An 8,391-nucleotide genomic window follows, 5' to 3' on the forward strand; every position below is an offset into this window, starting at 1 on the left:
TTGACAGCGTTGGCAGATTTTGAGAGAGAAATAAGCAACCGCAGGTCTAGGAAAACAAGCCCAAAAGATGCAATTTAGGCCACATGAGCGCTTTAAACTAAACCTATATGCGTAGCCGATCTACAAGCTCACAACGATCTGCTATTTTCAAAAACTCTTGCAATACAATTTGGAATATTTTTGAAACATTAACACAAATGTTCCCAGAACCACTGGTTTAAATAAAAAAAACAATTGGAAGCAAGCCTAAATAAGCAAATGCTATAGAAACAAGACCCCCAAAAAAACACAACCAGCAACTACCAATATTTACTAGCAACTTTACAGAAAAAGAAGCACAAAGTCGCTTATAATAAGCCAACATGGCAACACTGATCTCTGATGGGATCAGTTTGACAGCCCGAACAACGTTAGCGGGCGGCGGGCTACAAAAAAAAGGATGCTAACAAAGCTAGTGGACCTAGCTCCCAGTTCTTCACAAAGATACAGCACGTTTTACGACTTTGCAAAACAAGACCAACGGACTCCGTTAAATAAACAATACCGTCATTTGTATAAAAGCACAACGTCCTTACCGTGGTGGCTGTTGTAAGGTGCAATGATGTGCTGACAGGTCAAGAAGAGAAGATGAGACGTTATAGAACCTCTGTGATGTTGTTGACACAGAGACGGAAGTAGCTGGCAGGGGGGCGGTATCATGGGCGGTATGGGTAACGTCCATATCCCATAGCCCGGAGGGGCGGTCTGACTTGCTGCGATTGCCTGGTTGGTTGTCACAGGCAACCGTCTGGTTCGTGCAAGATGCCTGGTTATATACCTACTTCTCATTCAGTTGGTTCATTCAGTTTATGGCTTATATTCATATGTCATATGGTTAACAGAATGGTCAGAATCAGAAACATAACATAGTTAGTAAAGAGAGAACGGGCTGTTGTTACTTTTAATGTAAATGGGTAAACCATGGTGCGTGCTGCAGAGTGCAGACATGGTGCTGCAGAGTGCAGACATGTAATACCATAGTGTAATACTAATGCAAGACCTGCAATCCCTGACTGCGATTTTTTTAAGGCAACGTTAGCTATCAACGCCGACATTAAAGTTATTGTTAGAACAAAATGTAGTTTCATCTGGACACTTGACAGAACAATGTATTATTATAACATGGCACATGCTTGTTCTTGACTGTATTATATCATATGTGTCAATGTGTGTCGTAAATCTAAAAACTCGTACAAACGGGCTGACGACCAACTAGCCAATCATTGCGTGACCATTCCCCCCGGAACATGGGATCTAAACTCCACTCTTTGGGGCGGCATGACAAGAAACCAATCATGTGTTAGCGAACAGACAACGGACCAACCCCCACCGCGCTAGACAGGTAAAGAATGGAACAGCGTGTACCAGTCTATGGTACCAGCCAGGACAGGTAAATGGATAAAAGACAAATCACACACACTTGTCATTCTTGTCACACCAATGTTTCTGTAGAACACTATTTTCAAAACCAAATCAAACACCTTTAACATTCTGTCCCATTGATACATTGCAAATAAAACATAAATATATATTTATATGTGTGTGTGTGTGTGTGTGTGTGTGTGTGTGTGTGTGTGTGTGTGTGTGTGTGTGTGTGTGTGTGTGTGTGTGTGTGTGTGTGTGTGTGTGTGTGTGTGTGTGTGTGTGCGTGCGTGCGTGCGTGCGTGCGTGCGTGTGTGTGTGTGTTATATTTATGTTAAATACTCACCATTGCCATATACTGTTCCAGTTTCCTTACAATTCTCAACTGTCAAGACTGTAATAACAATAACTAGTAGAAAAGTGCGCTCCTCTGAATTTTAGAAGTCAATCATAGCCAATCGAAAAGGAATATGAAAAATGTGACACATCTTGATCTTGTAAAACGGTCTGGTCTTTAAGATACTAAGAGGATCAGTGCCCAGATACCTGTCAAACTACATACTTCTCTAGGGTGAGTGATGCGGATGCCCATGGGCATAACACCAGAAGGAGATCAACTGACCTCGTTCCCCCAAAATTCGGTTCAAACATGGGGGGAAATGTTTTCTACTATGCTGCCACCATAATGTGGAATGACCTACCAAAACCCATTAAAGATCTTGACTGCCTACCCAAACTCAAAACTAAACTAAAAGAATGGCTGACCTCAAAATACAAGTGAGCATTGTTTAACTCCTTGAATACCTTGGTAGTAGCATCGACTGATGCTACTGATTTTTCTACAAATATTAGGTATTGTATTGTCTTGTATTATTACAATGACTCCAAAGATAAAGGCAAAAACATAGCCTAATCCCCAACCTTTGACCGTCAGGCCTGGCGGAGATAATAGTGATGATCATACATTTGGTAATAAGCAGTCAGTTAGTCAATCAGTCAGTCAGTCAGTCAGTCACTCAGTTGTCAAGCAAGACTAGAAGAATAGAGATTTAAATTGCACCAGTTACATATGTACCAGATCATATTGTATGAGTTGTCACTTTGAAATAACATGAGTCACAATAAAGGCAACATGTATTTAGCTGTGTTGCAAGTGTTGATTTCAGGTCTTGTCCATATGAGATAATTTGACCAGTGTATTCTTTCTCATCAATAATGGAAGAAGTCAGTCATCAATATGGTTGATGCAGCTGTCTGTGTTTTTAGGAAACAACCTGAGCATGACTAGAAGCAGATGGTCTGCATGTAACCTGACTGCATATAATCAAGTGTGCCCCCCCCCCTCTCCATTTGTGTGCATACTGTATGTATGGGAATGCTCTCTTTGTTATTACTGTGTCACTGTACTGTAGTTGCACAAACTTTACACTATATATAGTATGCCCAGAAAGAACATGAATATGACAGAGGAAATTGAGGAAGAGAGAGAAATTTTGAGACAGGAAGAGAAGTGGCTAAAAGAGAACAAGATAAACAGAGACAGAAAAACAGACTAGAGAGGCTGAAGAGAGAGAAAATGGTAGTGCTTCCATGTGAGCTCCAAAACATTGTCAAATTTTCATTTTTTTTGTATTTTTTAGCCTTTCTTTTTTTATCTACACCGTCGGGAGTATATATCTTATCTCAGGTACCATGTGTAAATATGTAGATATTTTGTTATTATTTTATTTATTTTCTTGTTTGATCTCCTTTCCCCCCTTGCCCCCCCCCCCCTCTTCTTCTTCCCTTTCTTTCTTCTATGGAAATAACGATACGATGGGAACTATGCACGAAAACGAATTTCACCCACTTCTTTACTTCTGTAAGCCTGTGATGTGACAATAAAGCTGATTCTGATTCTGAGAGACAAACATACAGGCAGAAAGACCAGGAAAAAAGAGACAGGCACAGAGATGAAAAGACATTTAAAGAGAAGGGTAGAGAGTAGAGCAACAGAGAGAGAGAAAGAGAGATGGAAAGTTAGGTCCAGAAGATGCACAAACTATGGGAGCAATAGAACAGAATGAGACTGACACTTGGCGGAAACATTTCTAAATTTGAGATGATATGAGATGAGGTATACTTTATTAATCCCACAGCATAGCTGTTGCTATTTTTATATGTTGATGAATTGAATACCTAGGACACCAATGGAAACAATACCGCAGGGACTTTTTGGGTGTTATCCTGTTAGAGTCTAACAGTTAGACAAAGTGTTTGAATGTACTCGTGCTGTTTTACATTTCTGTCTAATAAAATATTCAATCAATCAATCAATCAAAGTCTGTACCGCTCCGTATGCATGTTCAGGGGGAGAGTGAGCCTCTGGCTGAAGTTCCTTCATCTCGCCATAGAGTGGATAGGAGGGGTTAACCGGGATGGAGTTAAGTGTCCCTAATCCTCCTCTCTGCGACTGACTGCAGCCCTTCCATTCGGAGGCCAACCACAGAGCTAGCCTTCTTTATGATTTTATTGAGCTTCTCCATGTGTGAGCAAGCCCTCTGCAGCATGTAGATGATGGCATCCTCCACTACAACCTTGGCTCGGTAAGTGAACTGTAGAGGTTCCCAGGAGTCACTCACCAGAGGCCATAGGTGCTGCAGAATGCTCGAACACCGCTGCCAGCTGTTCTGCGCGTGTCTTCAGCACCCTTGGACTGATGCCATCCAGCCCTGCAGACTTGCCCTGGTGTAACCTCAGTTCGTTCTTCACCTGATCAGAGGTCACAGTCAGTCCTATAGTATATGAGTCTGAAGTATTACAGCATTTTACTGTATATACTTACCTCAGCCAAGGAGGTTATGTTTTTTTTCACCTGTCTGTGACCAACATTTCTCAAAACATTATGTCCAGGTTGCACAAAAATTGCTGTGCTGTAGGGGAAGAAATTATTGAGTTGATCCCATGACATTCCTCTTGCGCCACCAACAGGCCAAACTTTCAAATAAGCATTGGGAAGATTTGTAGGCCTTGGCGGAGGTCAGTACTTGACCGAGTGCATTCTTGTTAATGATGTTTGTCAGCTGAGAAGTGGGGAGGGTTGGTCAGACGTGCAGACCTCTTCCCCAGTTACATAACAGCCATGTTATTGTGTGATGAGAAGAAAGAATTAGAGAACAGAGGAGAGGAGGGGGAGAGAGAACAGAGGAGGACAGAATGGTCTCCATTCAAGCTCCTAACAGTACACAAAGTTCTGCTTGTCCAAACACACACATGCACGCACACACACACGCCCGCACGCACGCACACACGCACGCACACAGTGATGCTCACACTTCCAGAAACTCATGTAGACATATAGGTGCACATACATACAAGCACACATACAGTACATATACTGTACATACATACATACGTACGTACGTACGTACGTACGTACGTACGTACATACATACATACATACATACATACAGTACATACATGCATACATGCATACATGCATACATGCATACATACATACAGCCAGTGGCTTACATCAAGCAAACTCTGGGATAAAAGAATAGTTGCAAATTGAGTCTGCCTGGAGGTTGGAGGTGTATTTTACATGCACGCACACACACACACACGCACGCACGCACGCACGCACGCACGCACGCACGCACGCACGCACGCACGCACGCACGCACGCACGCACGCACGCACACACACACACACACACACACACACACACACACACACACACACACACACACACACACACACACACACACACACACACACACACACACACACACACACACACACAAGGAATGTATTAATAGTGGTTAACTGTACCATTGGCAAACAACTGAGCTAACCCAGCAACATCGACCACAATTACTGCCATTGTGTCCTCAGAGTGATGGGGGTGTCAACCTTTCATTTTATTTTGATGCATTAGCAACATTGTTCTCGGCCTACGTGCATATAAAGCACATTACATTGAACTGAATATTTCATACAGAGTGTTAATTTGACTTTAGTTACATTTGTACACTCTCAGAGTTTACTGTGCAGTAAAACGGATTCTACAAGGGGGAAAAGCTAGATAAATAGTTATCTTTCTTTGTGTTTCTTCGTGCCATTAGTCCAGGGCATTCATTAGGATATTTTGTTGCCCTTTGTTTTTGTGCCAAGTGCTATGCTGCTGTGTTGGCATAAAAAAAGGATTAGCACCCATCAGAGAAATGCCAAGGGAATGATTCGGCTCTCATGTTAATACACAAACAAAACAAGGAGCATTTCTCCATGAAGTACTGTTGTGTAGTTGTTAAGTTGTTGTTCCGTACAGTGCAGTGTGTTGATCTCTGATGCACCCCCTTCATGACCCTGCAGTCTGAGTGCATTCCACAACTCACCACTAGATGGGGATACAGACCATAAATACCATTCTATCTCATATAACCCCTGTCCCTCAGTGAACCATGACTGCCTGGATAGGTCAAACTGTACCATAATACCAGTACACTGGCCATTGCCTGTACATTTGCCATAATCTCATTGAATTCCTAATTTGAATTACTTCCATGTTTACACAACTTTTTCAAGAAATGTTTACTGGAGGCTTTGTGATGGTATGTTAAAGTGATTGTGTCTGTTTTATACCTTATTGAAGACAATATCCACATGTGGACAGTAGCTCTGTTCTACTATTCTTAGTTCTATTCTATTCTATTTACATGCTCTGAAATATAATTATTATTTGCCTTTTTTAAACATTTAAAACGAAATCATGTTTAACAACGTTCAACCTTACATCCTTATTTCGGTCATTATAGGCCTAGGTGATTTTTTTTCCAGAATTAAACAATAGTGAAAATGGCACATCTAAAAGCTCACAACTCATCGTATCACAATGCGTGATCTTGTACATCAGCTATTTTTGCCATGCAACACCGAAGTATAAAATAGGACGTACATGGTTAATCCTAGTTTCTGCTCTCTAATCCTACCCTTGACACTTTAACCCTTACATATCCTTAATTGTAACTATTACTATATTTTCACTTATAGCAGAAGGACAGAGTTCGTCTCATCTTCAGCTCCTCTCGAGGATAAAATAACAGTGACTATAATACACACATATGCTCACATCACACATAGCTTATAAGAATGTCACACAAGTTTCTCTCTATTGCTCTCTCTATCTCTCTCTTGCTGTCTGTCTGTCTGTCTGTCTGTCTGTCTGTCTGTCTGTCTGTCTGTCTGTCTGTCTGTCTGTCTGTCTGTCTGTCTGTCTGTCTGTCTGTCTGTCTGTCTGTCTGTCTGTCTGTCTGTCTGTCTGTCTGTCTGTCTGTCTGTCTGTCTGTCTCTCTCTCTCTTGCTCTCTCTCTCTCTCTCTCTCTCTCTCTCTCTCTCTCTCTCTCTCTCTCTCTCTCTCTCTCTCTCTCACACACACACACACACACACACACACACACACACACACACACACACACACACACACACACACACACACATACACATACACATACACATACACATACACATACACATACACATACACATACACACACACACACACACACACACACACAGTGTTGGTGTGAACCCCCTGGAGACAGCGGTATCTTCAGGAGGTCTATGTGTTGACATCGTTATAATGCTTATGTAGGCCATCCTCTGAGCAGGAGAAAGCAGCTTGTTATTGCTGTTCACACAGACCACAGGAGACACGCTGTTCTAGGAAGACACATTTCCTATGCAACTCTCACAGATAGTCTTGTAATTGTAATCTGAACATGTTTTGACATACAAAGTAGTTTAACAAGTGGAAACAAAGGACTACATTAGTGTAATGCGATTTGAAGCAAATAGCTCATTGTGTCAACGTGTACCACAGTAGGTGTTTGTGGTTTTGAGTTATGGCTTTAAAAATGCAAAGGAAATGGGAAAATCTGCAAATATCATGTTTCATCCAGACGTTGAGCCAGTCCCCCTCAGCTGTCAGTGGCTGGTATTTTTCATCCCGAAGTGCAAAATTGTCTCCATTCTTCAGAAATGGAATTGTGGTTTAATAAAACGGCACTGGGCTGACAGCTCAACTAGACTTATGGTCAAATTATCCCAAAACCTTCAGTGTTAATTCAGCAATAAAACCCAAGAGGGAAGGAAGTCTGTGCTATGACTTATGGGTATTATGGTGAGCTAGCTCCCTGTTCACCACCATAGATGACATAGGAACTAGATGAAGACAGATAGCCATACTTTATGGTCATAACTGTCACAATGTTAGCCTGATCTCTTTCAATTATGGTGTTTATTGTAATGATTTCAAAGCATTGAAATGTACATTAAAAGTAAAAGAAAAAAGAAGCATCCGTTTTAGTGTTCAAAATAAAAAAGTTAAGTTAACCACTTTAACCCACTAGACTTAGTAAATTGGACCTGAGTTGGCTTTTGGCCGATCTACAAGCTCGCAATGCGAGGCACTTTTTGGCTGATGTTCCATACACCATACACCTGGAATTTGTTAAAGCCATACACCTGGAATTTGTCCTCTGCATTTAACCCATCCTAATCATTATGGGCAGCCGTTCTCCAGTGCCCAGCATCAGCACCAGACCAGTGTCTCTTGGCAGTGGTAGGAGCAAGTGCCTAACTAGCATGTCTTTTTGGAGGGAGGAAACCTACATGATAGAGAAACAGAACCCCATGTGAAATGGGGAGAACATGCAAACTCCACAGAGAAAGGCCTCAGGCCCCCAAAATAGTATTGTACTGTGTACATGCATCATGATTATGTACTGTCCTCTTCAAAGTAAGTTGCCCTGCCTGATGTGATATCCATTCATCCAATTCTGGAAGTTCTGCCATAACATTATTATGGAATGTAATCAAATCTCTGTCCTTTCAGCTTCATTTATATAAAGAAAATGAGTAGAGACAGCAGAATGTCAAGAAGTGTTTTTTTTCCACAGTGCGGTGTGGTTTCTCTTCTCGTTAAATCACACTAAGATCTCTTTTTAAGAG

General features: G+C 41.6%; 1 protein-coding gene across 2 annotated transcripts in view; it reads right to left on the reverse strand.

Annotated features, from left to right (window-relative positions):
• The window catches only part of osbpl2b (oxysterol binding protein-like 2b), a 41,861-nt gene extending 41,183 nt beyond the window's left edge, over positions 1-678 (reverse strand). For both annotated transcript variants that reach the window (XR_013934231.1, XM_080445650.1), the window contains exon 1: positions 576-678. The gene's annotated coding sequence lies outside the window, so the exon portion shown is untranslated. The remainder of the gene's footprint in view (positions 1-575) is intronic.
• Positions 679-8,391: the final 7,713 nt, after the last annotated feature.

The sequence above is a fragment of the Gymnoscopelus braueri genome, assembly GCF_963280865.1.
Source record: "Gymnoscopelus braueri genome assembly, chromosome: 12".
Lineage (NCBI taxonomy): Eukaryota > Metazoa > Chordata > Actinopteri > Myctophiformes > Myctophidae > Gymnoscopelus > Gymnoscopelus braueri.